This window comes from Ambystoma mexicanum, chromosome 3q, assembly GCF_040938575.1.
Source record: "Ambystoma mexicanum isolate Mex_15411 chromosome 3q, UKY_AmexF1_1, whole genome shotgun sequence".
Taxonomy (NCBI): Eukaryota; Metazoa; Chordata; class Amphibia; order Caudata; family Ambystomatidae; genus Ambystoma; species Ambystoma mexicanum.
Genome location: NC_090926.1, coordinates 1,250,866,739 through 1,250,879,802, shown reverse-complemented (window position 1 = coordinate 1,250,879,802; position 13,064 = coordinate 1,250,866,739). Strand labels below are relative to the sequence as shown.

Genomic DNA, 13,064 nt, shown 5'->3' with positions numbered 1-13,064 from the left:
AAACAGTTGTCGAAAAGACAGAAAGAAATACTAAGTTTAACTTTTTATTAAGTAATGGCGTCAGCCAAGAAGGAACTCTGCAATATGCGTCCAACTAAGGTGGCTGAAAAAAACAATCTGAGGGACCTCGACGCATGAAGGACCATGGGGGTACAGTAGACGCCACACTAGGGATAGTATTACTGGCATGCCCTGTCAAAGTCCCTTTTAAGAGTTTCATAACAAAAAATGTAATACTCGGCGGCTACCACCAGATGTCGGGCTATGCTTAGCATGTATAGTATGTGATCTAAGCAGATTCACAAGCTGCAGAAGAACAAGTTACTTACCCACGGTAATGTTCTTTCGACTGGATGTTCCTCCCACGTATTCCTTATCTTTGATATTTCCAATATCCAGTTTGCTGCCTCGGAATAAAACGTCAGCAGGGCGAGCTGTGCGTCGATGCCTGTCGACTCAATGTCTCTCAGGGGCCTCCCTGTCGATGTCACCGCAGGTATATATTTAGCACGCGCAGCGCCCGTTGGTTCCATTTTGATGAGTGGAGCTTTACCTTGTATTTGACGATTACTCCCCCTGAGAGCGGGTAGACTGCAACTGCAAGGGAAATTCTACTGCAGGGTAGGTTACGAGGGGCGATAAGGAATACGTGGAGGGAACATCCAGTCGAAAGAACATTACCATGGGTAAGTAACTTGTTCTTCGAATGGATTGTGCCCTCCCACGTATTCCTCATCTTTGATACACTCCCAAAGCAGTTTACATAATTTGGAGGAGGGAGTAGAAATTAATGTGGTTATGTATGCACACAGTGCAACACTGCTTTTCCAAAAGCAGAATCTTGGCCCATGGAGGCGTCTAAACTGTAGTATTTAGCAAAGGGGTGCACAGACTACCATGTGGCAGCTGCACATATATTCTTTAACAAACTCCCCTCTGCAACGCAGATGAAGATTCAACACCCCTGGTCAAATGAGCTCTTAGATGTTCTGGAGGGTCTTTACCTGCCAGTCTGTAACATTCCGATATAGTTAATATAATCCATCTGGGGATAGTTTGCTTTGTCATGGCCATTCCCAATTTGTGACCTGAATAGCCCACGAATACCTGGTCCTTCTGTCGCAATTTTGCCAATCTGGAGATGTAAAAGCTCAGTGCACGTCTAGGGTCAAGTCTGGGTACCACGTCCTCCTGGCCTTGTCCAGGGCAATTAGGATCATGGATTTCTTGAACCTTCTCAACCTCCTGATTATGTGGGGAATCACAGGGACTGAAGGAAACGCATACAGCAGTGGACATTTTTAATTCCACCACGAACGCGTCTCCTAGAGCTCCTCTTGGGGGAAATTCCCTTGAGCAGTACAGTTCGCACTTCCTTGTTGGCCATGGTCCTGAACACATCCACTTGAGGGGTTCCCCTAAGGGTGAAGATCTCCTGAAAGACTTCCCGAGCTAGTTCCCACTCTTGGGAGACTGTGCCCTGCCTGCTCAGAGCGTCTGCCGTCATGTTCTTCTCTGCGGCTAGCTGAACTGCCGACAGAGAGATTCCTTCTTGTATTGCCCAGAACCAGAGCTGCATTGCCTGTCTGCACAGTGGTAATGACCCTACACCACCTCTCTGGTTGAGGTAGCACATAGCCACTGTGTTGTCCGTCATTATCAGGACATTCTTTCCCCGTACAGAGGGCAGAAAGGCCTTCAGCGCTAGTCTGATTGCCCTCAGCTCTAAAAGGTTGATATGCAGTTTGGACCCCGATGTAGACCAATGACCGCTGATGGCAAAATCGTTGGTATGGGATCCCCACCCCGTGAGTGAGGCGTCCGTCACTACAGTTATCTTCGGCCATTGTTGCCAAAAAGGTTCTCCTTTCAATATGTTCTCCCGACAGGCCCACCACTGAAGGTCCAGCGAGACTCTGTTTGGGATTTGTAAATGATCTGACATCCTTCTTGAGAATTGTGACCACTGGGTGCTGAAAGCCCATTGGAGAGATCTTATTCTCAGGCGAGCCTCTGGCACCAGAAAAATGCATGATGCCATGAGACCGAGCAATCTCAGAAAATCGAAGGCTGGTAGATGTTGGGCATTCTGGAATTTTGTCACCATCTGCACAATGTGTTGAGCCCTCACCTCTGGTGGCGAGGCGTTTCCCAGGCATGCATCCAGGACTGCTCCGATGAACTGGAGTCTTTGTGATGGTGTCATGTGGGACTTCTTGAAGTGGAGGGAGAAGCCCAGCCTGTGGAGGGAGTGACAGATGGAGCTGAGATGTTCCAGTGCCTGTTCCGGGGAACTGGCCCCGATTAGCCAATCGTCTAGGTAGGGGTAGACGTGAATCCCCCCCTCTCCTGAGACTCGCTGCCACACCCGCCATTAGCTTGGTGAAAACCCTTGAGGCGGACGTCAGCCCAAATGGCAGAACTCGAAACTGATGAGAACTGCCAACGGCGAACCTCAGGTACTGTCTGTGCTTGTGGTGGATCGGCACATGAACGTAAGTATCCTGAAGGTCCAATGATAACATTGAATCCTGAAGCTGGAGGGCCTAAAAGATCTAAGAAAGAGTTACCATCTTGAACTTCCCCAAGTCCAAGATGGGTCTCAATCCTGTGTCCTGCTTTGGAATCAGAAAATAGTACCAACCCATGTTCCTTTCCGCTACAGGTACTGGTTCTATAGCACCTTTCTCCAGCAGGGTTAAAATCTCCTCCGTAAGGAGCGGATCTGGAATCTTCAAAGAGTTGTTCCTCCGGTGGATGACTGAGGTTTTTGCAGGTAAGGTAGGCAGTAACCTTGGACAACTGTTTCCAATGCCCAAGCATCTGAAGTAATAGCCTGCCATTCTGTCAGATGCTGTGGCAACCTGCCTCCTACTGCAGTCTTGTGTACGAAGACCTCAGAGAGGTTTTGGAGCGGCTGACGCAGTGGCTGAAGGTAAGGCAACCGCTGATGTTGCGGTCTTACTACATTTCCCCGTCCACCATAGGGGAATGTTATGTCCTCTTTGAGCTGGCTGTCCTCTGCCCCTTCCGAATGCGGAATAATAGCGAAAGGACCTACCCCTCTAGGGAGCACATCTGGGGCAGTTTGGAGTTTGCCTTATTGCAGCTCCAAGGGATTTGGCCGCTGCCTTGTAAGTTTGCATCTTCTCCAAACTGTCATCAGCTTTATTTCCAAATAAATGCGTGCCGTCAAAGGGCATGTTGAGAAGCTTGGATTGTATGTCTGGGGAAAATCCTGACTTTCGCAACCAAGCAAATCTGCGAATCACTGTGCTAGCCGCCATGGCTCTGCTGATACTGACAGAGCCGAGACCAGTCGGGAGGGATTCACACATTGCGTCTTTCCCATCCTTGACAATGTTAAGGAAACTGTCTCGTTCCTTCCCCTCAGGGATATGGTCAGCCGCCATAGAAATGCACTCCCAAAGGATATGGGTAAATCTCGCTAGTGTGCACATAGCATTGGCAGATTTTAAAGCCATACTGCCGGTCGAGAAAACATTCTTGGCCATGGCGTCATAACGTTTATCATCTCTTTCCTGTGGTATCGTAGGATAGGTATTTTGTCTACCTGAGGAAGTGGCTGCTTGCACTACCAGTCTTTCTGGTGTCAGGTGCTTAGAGACGTAAAAAGGGCCCGAACTAGAGGCTCTGTATTTGGCTGTTAGTATTGTATTCACAGCTGGAATAACCTCTGGTGTTTCCCAATTGGAAGCCACTCTCCTTTGCAAAGTCTGATGGAAAGGGACAATTGGGTCCTCCTGTGGCCCTTTGTGTAATATATCTGTGAGAGCGTCCCTTTCAAAAAGGTGTGCGTCTCGACCATCCCATATATTTCATAACCCTTGTCATTCTCTGTCTTTATGTTACCCCTGCATGGTCTCCAGGGTCTGCCTTTCCAAATCAATCTCAGGAGAGGTATCAGTACCACTAGCTTCATGAAGACATTCTTGTAAATTCTTTATGCGAGAGTCCTCCGATATAAGTTCATCAGGCACTGATGGTGCCTCATATTGCAACCCAAAGGGTCTTTCTTCCTCAGAGGACTCCTCTGCATCTTCAAAAATTGAAGAGAATGATTTAAGGTAATCTGCTTGTGGTAGAGGTGGCCAGGGTGTTGACTCCCCATAGCAGAGCCGGTGCGCTGCCAGCCAGGGCCGGACACATCAGAACATGCATGTTCCGCAGAGAGGTCAAAGGTCTCTGCATCAGAGCCATGGCCGACACTTAGATCCTCGTCACTCGAAGCGCCTTTGCCGACGGGGGAACTACTCTCGGCCTGCTGCATGGTGTAAGCCGGCCACCGCTTCGTCCGCCGATCTTTTATTGTCTTAGGACTTAAAAGTTGGTAAGACTTGCAGTATTGGTCGTCACGTTCACGTGGTAGACACTTGCTACACCTTCTGTGAGTGTCTTTCCATGGGTATTTGCTGTTGCAAGAAGGACAACATTTAAAAGGAGTCATGTTCATAGCTCAGGTTAAAAGCGACAGTAAGACCAGAAGGGGAAAGAGAGGGGAAAGGAAATGCATTCTACAAGAATCAAACACCAGGGCCCCACTCTCCCTACTGTATAGGCCTGGCCGGAGGGCCAAGCCCACGGAGTCGACAGCGTCGACCGAAGCACCAGCCGCTGAATTCTGCAGACGTCTTCAGCGTTGGTTCAGGAGTAGTCGTTGATGAAGGATGGACAAATATTAAATGACCAACAGTGTTTGATAATAAATTAGAACTTTGCAATTTGCGAGCTTTGCATAATGCGACCAGCTAGCTGGGCGGGAAAAATATAATCTGAGGGACCACAACGCGCGAGGGATTTTCTGTACACTACACGTCATTTTAGGGATAGTGTTACAATCACGCCCATGTCGACGTCCCCTTTTGATTCTCGAAAGACAAGATGCAATACTCTGCGATTACCACTAGATGTCGGCCTATATGCACAGCATGTGATTCTAAGCATATTCACAAGCATCAGAAATATATATATCTACACACACGAGTTACAAGTAGCAGAGTGAAAACTGTAACAAAAGGAGATTTTGTGTGTCTAATTACAAATCCAGAAAGAAGTCTGAACTTCATTCTTTACCATTATACGCGAACATAAGAAGCAAGTACCCCATTGTAACCTAAAGCTGAGAGAGTGGCACATAAGCTCCTGGGTAATTACTTGATCTGATGCCTGTTGTAAAGGGTGACACAAAGCTGGGGAAGGGGAAACCAATGCTTGTGAAGAATACCCTGAAGTAGAAGACAAGCTGTAGTGCAACAGACTGCTGAAGCTAGAAGGGAAAGAGTCTTGTGAGCAGAGGCAGGCTGTTCTTGTGGTAGTTAGACAGACTGAAGAGACAAAGAAGCTGCCACTTTTAAGAAAGCCATTAAAAAGAAGAGTGCCTTGCTTAACTGAAGAGGATGAGTGACTGGTTAAAGTCTACCTAACAATTCACAAATACTGAAGCAGTAGTAGTTAGACTTAAACTGTGGCGGCATATGAAGTTATCAGCAGATGTCACATTGAAGTGGCTGAAGCAGTAATGTACTGTGGGACAAAGGTGACTATTTGCATAGTACCAACAGTGGAAGTGTGGTTGCTGGATATAGAAGCAGCAACACAGAGAAAACATCCAGACAAATATACCAAATGTAAAGTTGTAAGAGAAGTCGTCGTACAGAATTGTATATGACTGACATTTGAGGAATATCACACTGTCTTTTGAACGGTGGCAATGTATCTAGAAGAAGCAGAGACAATCAATCATCAGAAGCAGGATTACCATTGGTGATATTTCCTTTCTGGAAGTTGGAAGGGGATCCTTTTCATCCACAGAGAAACAGTTGCTACCAGTGAATTTCTGTTTGATAAACTTCGTTTTGACTTTGAACTTTCAAGAACCGGTTTGAAATCTTTATTTTCTTTTGTTGAACATTGTTAAGTGACTTTAAAGCCCATGGAAGGGATTTACTTATTTTTTCATCTACAAAGCACACCAAGCGCGTAGGCATCAAGGCGCTGTTACAGAAACCAGGTACATTCAGAGACAGTAATTACAGTAGTTACAGGACTTGATCTTACCCAGGATAAAGACGGCCATAATGATATTGTGTACATATTGTTTATTATATTGTGCTGCTATACCATTTTCTTTGTATATTGGTTGTTAAGAGTGAGGGCCAGTATACCCATGCTTGTGAATGTTCCCTTAGCCTTTAGACAAGGTAAGGAATTCCTCTGTAGAGTAGGGCAAATGGGGTATTATTTTATTATTCTTTCTTTCATAGAATTGACTATTTTGAGAAATCTACAAGCAGTTGTCCGCCTCGCATTACTGACCCTTCACAATACGGAGACCATATGGCAACATGACTGCTTCACATCATAGCCGTTTATAGGACTCGTCATGCTTAGGTGTTTGGACACATTACATGCAAAACACTGGGTGAATAACACGGCTCTGCACGCAAACACACTCCTTCTCCCAACTCCCTCCCCACCACAAACACTGTCCTCTTTCATACACGCACACACACACACGCAAACACACACTTACCTGTAACCAGTCCTCCCCTTGCCCATTTGGGTCAGCCTGTCAGCCTCTGCGCGCACTCGTGTGCAGCAGGGGCATGATGACTGTTAAGATTTAGAAGGACCGCTCTGAGCGTTCTCGGAGCAGACTTTCTAAATCATTTTTTTTTTTTAAAAAAAGGTCTTTTGACCTAGAACATCGCCGAGACCTACGTCCGTGCTTCTTCCAGGCAGACTGTCACTGACTTCCTCTTTGTCGATCCCTCTCCGGACCTATGGACTCCACAGATGATCTCAGTCCTCGCCCCTTTCTGTTCTTGGCCAATTAATGGTGGAACCAGATGGGAAGTACTCTTGTCACATCCTCTAAGTGCATCAATAATGTCTACCAGAATGGGACTGGCATGGCCCAGGGCTCTCAGCCCACCCTCCTCCATTCTCCTGCCACTCCTCCTCCTGCCACCCCCCTGGCCCCTTCACCACCACTGCCGGGTGTACCACATCCAGCTTCACTTAGCTACCATGAACTCTCGCTCTGCCATTAAACACTCCTCTGACATCTGTCACCTCAACGAAGACTTTGACTTTGATGTCCTTGCACTCACCGAGACGTGGTTCGCTGCCAGCTCTGTCACTGTTTTAGACACTGTACTCCCTGAGAGCTACAAGCTCCTCTCTAAGCCCAGGCCTAAACCGTCTGGAGGCAGAGTGGCCCTGATTTTCCCTGCTTGGGTCCTTGCTACTATCAGACCCAATCAGTCCTACTCTTAGTTCAAATGCCTCGTCTGCAGACTTGGTGTCTCTCCAATCCTCTCGCTGACTCTTGCCACCATCTACAGGACCCTGGTCCAGTCTCCCTCTTTCTTACAGAATGGGAGCCAGACACACCTTGGATGCTCTCATCTCAGCTGACATCCCCATCTCCAAACCTCTTTCCTGGTATGAGCATGCTCTCCTGTCCTCTTACCTGGATCTATTGGGGCCCCCGGCTAAGCCTCTGCCTGCACTGCCAGTCTCCTTCTCTGCCATTTGACTGATGAAGCAAGTCAGTTGCTGCTTTTGCTGTCACTTTCATTCCCCCCTCCCACTCCAGCCACTGACTCACACAGACACAGACTTTGCTAACCTTTACCTCTCCATCTACAACACCCTGGACATGTTGGCCCCTGTCATAAGGATCTGCATGAAGAGTTGCTGAACGTAAGTGGCAGGTTTTAAGCACATCCACTGACAGACCGGCCGTCGCCATCTCCAAAGGCAATACGGACTTTCCACCCGCTCGAAGAAGAGGGCCCACATCCAAACCTGCATCTCTGGGGCTAGTAACAACACAGCTGAACTGTTCAAAATCTGCAAGGAACTTGCCAATCCCACTGCAGTCTCCACTTCTCCTCTACCGTCCCTGTCCAACTGCACTGGCCTCCCACTTCACAACCAAAACTCACGACATCCTGTCCTCACTCTCCTCCCTCACCCACTCTCAGGCTTCCCCTTTCCCTCCTACTCTCCTCCTTCTCGCCCATATCACATGAAGAGTTCTCTAAACAAGTCCTCTCAATGAAAGTCTCCTCCAAACAGGTGCTCTCTGCTCATCCAGAACTATCAAGGACAACATTGCCTCCCTTGATCCAGCCATGGCGGATTTCTGCAATCACTCCCTTGCCACTAGCTCCTTCCCCACTATCCCTCAAGCACTCCTTTGTGCACCCTCTCCTCAAAAAGCATTCTGCCAATCCTTCTTTCCCGGCTAACTACCACCCTATCTCCATTACCCCCTTCCTTGGTAAACCTCTTGGAGAAGCTGGTCATCTCCCAACTGATCCACCACACTGAATCTGTTAGTTGCCTCCACGACCACCAGTCTGGCCTTCAGAGCAGTCAGAGGCACGGAAACTGCTCTTCTGAACACCATGAAGACTTGGTCTCAAATCTTGATTCTAACTCTCCTTCCATTCTCATCCTTCTTGATCTTTCCTCTGCCATTGACACGGTCAATCATGCCACCCTTATAAATCGGCTCTGTAATACCTTTGGCATCACAGACCAGACACTTGACTTCCTTCCTCTCTGACCGTCCTTCCCAGGACCAACTGGGCCCTTTCCTCTCCTCCACCACACTCTCCCCCTGTGGCATCCGTCAGGGCTCTATCGTCTTGCCGAGGCTCTTGAACATCTACCATGCCCCTCCGGCTAACTTGAACTTCACCTTTTCTCCTCACTTCCAGTGTTATGCCGACGACACGCAGCTATACTTCAAGCTTCACGATACTGCCTCCTCTTCTTCCTCCTCCTCTCATCCCTGGCTGTCTGACTGCTATTCAGGCATGGTGTGCTGCTAATGATCTCTGCCTTAATGCCAGTAAGACAGAGACTCTTCTCATTGGGACCCCTGCTCCCCCCTACTCTCTGGCTGCCCGTCATGAGAATCTAATTATGAATATAGTCTAAGTTTATGTTATGTCACCTCGTTTACCAAGGATTTCCAGTCTTGCAATGGGGAATATTCAAACAAGGATTCCAAAACATTAATACTAGCCCATCCTGAGAAGGAAATTTCAATTTATGGAAATATGTTTGAAATTTCAAATCCTCCCACTACATGCCACTTTTTACCCTGTACGATGAGGTAATGCAATTCCTTATCGGGTGTGAATCTTGTACACTGCAAATGATATACAAAGTTGTTAGGACTGCCCTATGGATTGAACACCTCTGTATACAAGGTTGGGTGTTCCTTACAGTGTTAGGTCGGAAGGCAGGACCACAGCAAATTGATGTATGCTGTTATAAGCAAGTGACAGAGGACCTAGCACAGCCACTCACGATCAGAGTCCTCATAGCTATGTCTGCTGCTCTGGGGAAACATTCACGTGCCCTATAACTTCTTCTGTATCTGGTGACCAGACTGGTTGGTCACTCTTACCCAGCTTCGAGATTAAGTAGAGTGGGCATGTCCCGCTCCCTACCTTGGCCGAGTAGCATTGACACACTGATACGCATCTATACAGCTAAGTGAACACATTCAGGTGACATACCGAAATGCAAGGGAATACCTTAGGACTTGCCTGTAATCATACTCAAGTCACATGACATAACATTTCAAAGGGGTGGAGCAGTGGAACAAGAAGACTTACCAAAATATTGCAGCACCGGCAAACACCGACAAGTTTTCCAAGAAGAGAAAGAAAACAATCATGAGAAAAACATGGGCTGGTAAAAACAGAAACCTCAAACAACTATCCGTTCATGACATTCACTCGATACACTGAGCCCCAAAGCCCCCCTTTCAAATCCACAGCAGTTCCTCTCTAGATTGGGCTCAATGTCTCAAGGGAACATTGCCGCTCTGGAAGTCTGTGCACCTCAATACCACTCCTTATTCACCACGCAATCCTTCTAGCTCCTTCTGCGCACACAGACATTCATCTACCTGTGTGTGCCCCTAAAGACACTACCCACGCATAAAAGCAATGGCTGCTTGTCGGTCTGCCCTAACAGCCTAGACACTTCAATGACCCCAGCCGATGCCCATGGCACCAGCATCCCTCTGATTCTTTGTGCATACTTCAGAATCCAAGACACTCCCTATACAACCCAGCACCCCTTAGGCTCTTTTAATGCAGCCCTTCAGTACTGTGTACCCTAGAAAGCAATTATTATCTCTCCTATGGCACCCTAAACACCTCCTGTGCGCTTGAGCAACCCTAGTTCGGCTAGTTTCTTAGAGCTACCTAAACACCTTCCTTCACACCAATATATATATATATATATATATATATATATATATATATATATATATATATATATATGGGATACATTACTCACCGTAATCGTATTTCTGATGCTTGTATCTGCTTAGATTCACATGCTGTGCATAGGCCGACATCTAGTGGAAGCTGCGGAGTATTACAGTTTGTTTTTCGAAAGTCGAAAATGGGCGTCGACACAGGCGTGCCAGTAATACTATCCCTAGTGTGACGTCCACTGTACCCAAGATCCCTCACGCGTGTAGGATCCTCAGATTGTATTTTTTCTGACATGAGGAAGCATGAGGAGTAGCGTGAGTACAGATAATCCAAGCAGATAGACAGAAAAGGTAAGACTACAAGCAATCATGCGCCTTCTCTCGGAGGGGAGGAAGGGTGGGTCGCATGTGAATCTAAGCAGATACAAGCATCAGAAATACGATTACGGTGAGTAATGTATCCCTTCTGAGGCTTGTGGAATCTGCTTAGATCACATGCTGTGCATAGATTAGCGAGCAGTACCAGAAGAAGGAGGTGGGATGTGAGAAGGGTCATGAGCAAACAGGTGTCTTAGAACCGCTTGTCCCACTTGTGTATCTGTCTTGGAATGAGTGTCAATGCAGTAATGCTGAGTAAAAGTGTGAATAGAGCTCCAAGTAGCCGCTTTGCAAATGGTGTCGAGGGGAACATTTGCAATGAAAGCCAGAGTGGCACCAATGCCTCTAGTAGAGTGGGCCCTTGGCGTAAAAGGCAGAGTCTTGTCAGAAAGAGAGTAACACAGCTGTATACAGTTGATAATCCACTTCGAGATAGCGCCCTTAGAGACGCGATCCCCCTCTCTGCCTGTAGCTACGGAGACAAACAGTTGATCTGTTTTCCTTAGCGGTCTGGTTTTATTTACATAGTATAGGACCGCCCTACGCACATCTAGGGTGTGTAGTTTCACCTCAGCCGAGCTTTGCGGGTTCTGGAAGAAAGCCGGAAGCTCGATGGACTGGTTTACATGGAACTTGGATATGAATTTAGGTGAGAACCTAGGGTGTGTGCGTAAAACCAGTTTGTCCTTGTGGATAGTAAAGAAAGGATCCTGCACTGACAGAGCCTGAATTTCACTGACCCTTCTTATGGAGGTAATGGCTACTAAGAAGGCCGTTTTATAAGTCAGGTGTTTGAGACTACTTTTATGCATGGGTTCGAATGGGGGTCCCATGAGCTTAGCTAGCACCACGTTGAGGTCCCATCCTGGCGGTGGGTTCGAAATAGGAGGGTGAAGTCTCTTTACTCCTTCCATGAAGGCTTTAACCACTGGTACTTTCCACCACGAGACCTTGTTATGGGATGTGGTGTAAGCCGAGAGGGCTGCCAGGTGTACTTTCAGCGAGTTAAAAACCAACCCTGCATCCAGCAGGTGGAGCATGTATGTCACAACGTTGGAAGGAGTGCAATCAACCGGGTTGATTTGTTTATTCTGGCACCAGATAACGAATCTTTTCCACTTATCAAAGTAACAGTGCCTTGTATTTGGTTTCCTGGACTCCTTTAGAATGTCCATACACCTCTGTGGTAATTTGAGATGTCCAAACTCTATGACTTCAGGAGCCATGCTGCTAGGTTCATAGAGTTGGGTTCCTGATGCACTGTTTGACCCTGTTGCTGGGACAGTAGGTTGTACCAGGCTGGGAGTCTGATGGGTTCGCACACCGCCATCCTGCGTAGGTGTGGAAACCATGGTTGTCTCGCCCACATGGGAGCAACTAGGATGAGCGTCATAGATTCCTTGTTCATCTTGTACACCACCTTCCTGATGAGAGGAGTTGGTGGAAAAGCGTACGCAAACATCCCTGACCAGTTCATCCACAGGGCATTCCCTTGGGAGTCCGGCTGGGGGAACCTGGATGCAAATCCTGGGCATTGTTTGTTTTCGCTTGTGGCGAATAGGTCTATAGTGGGGAAACCCCACTGAGAGAAGAGATCTTCTACTACGTCTCTGTGAAGGACCCATTCGTGTTCTTCCGGGAGGGAGTTTCTGCTTAGAGCATCCGCTAGGGAATTGAGCTCCCCTGGAACATGTTGCGATGACAGGAAGATGTTCCGTCTGAGTGCCCATATCCATATTTTCTGGGCAAGCTTGGACAGATTTGGCGAACGAGTCCCCCCTTGCTTGTTCAGATAGAACATGGCTGTCGTGCTGTCCGTCCTGATCTGCACCGACAAGTTCAGTAGATGGGGCTCGAACGCCCTTAGCGCTCGGAATACTGCCAGAAGCTCTAGCAGATTGATGTGGTTCTTGGCTACTGAGTGAGACCAGAGACCCTGAGCTGTGTGGTGGAGATGGTGAGCTCCCCACCCAGTCAGGCATGCATCTGTAGTCACCACGGCTTGTACTTCGGGATCGTAAAAGGGTTTCCCCTTTGCGAGATTCTCTCTTGTCCACCAGTGTAGGCTCTGTACGAGTGTTGGCGAAACGACCACTAGATCGTCCCAATGACCACTTGCCTGAGACCACTGTTTCGCCAACCATTCCTGCATGGGACGCATGCGCAGACGCGCGTGGGGGACCAGGTAAATGCATGACGCCATCATGCCCAGTAACCGCATAGCTTTGCGTACTGTTATCTGTTGACCTGACTGATAATGCGGAATTTGCAGAAGTATATTCCGAATTCTCTCTTCCGAAGGGAAGGTCAATCCTTTCTGAGTATCTAGGATAGCTCCTAGAAACTGTTTTGAGGTGCTTGGCACCAGACTTGACTTTTTCTCGTTGATGGAGAAGCCTAATTCGTGGAGGAG

The 13,064-nt window shown here is 47.7% G+C and overlaps 1 protein-coding gene across 6 annotated transcripts in view; it reads right to left on the bottom strand.

Moving 5' to 3' along the window:
• The window catches only part of DOCK6 (dedicator of cytokinesis 6), a 1,219,180-nt gene that overhangs the window by 170,677 nt on the left and 1,035,439 nt on the right, over positions 1-13,064 (bottom strand). The window lies entirely within an intron of this gene.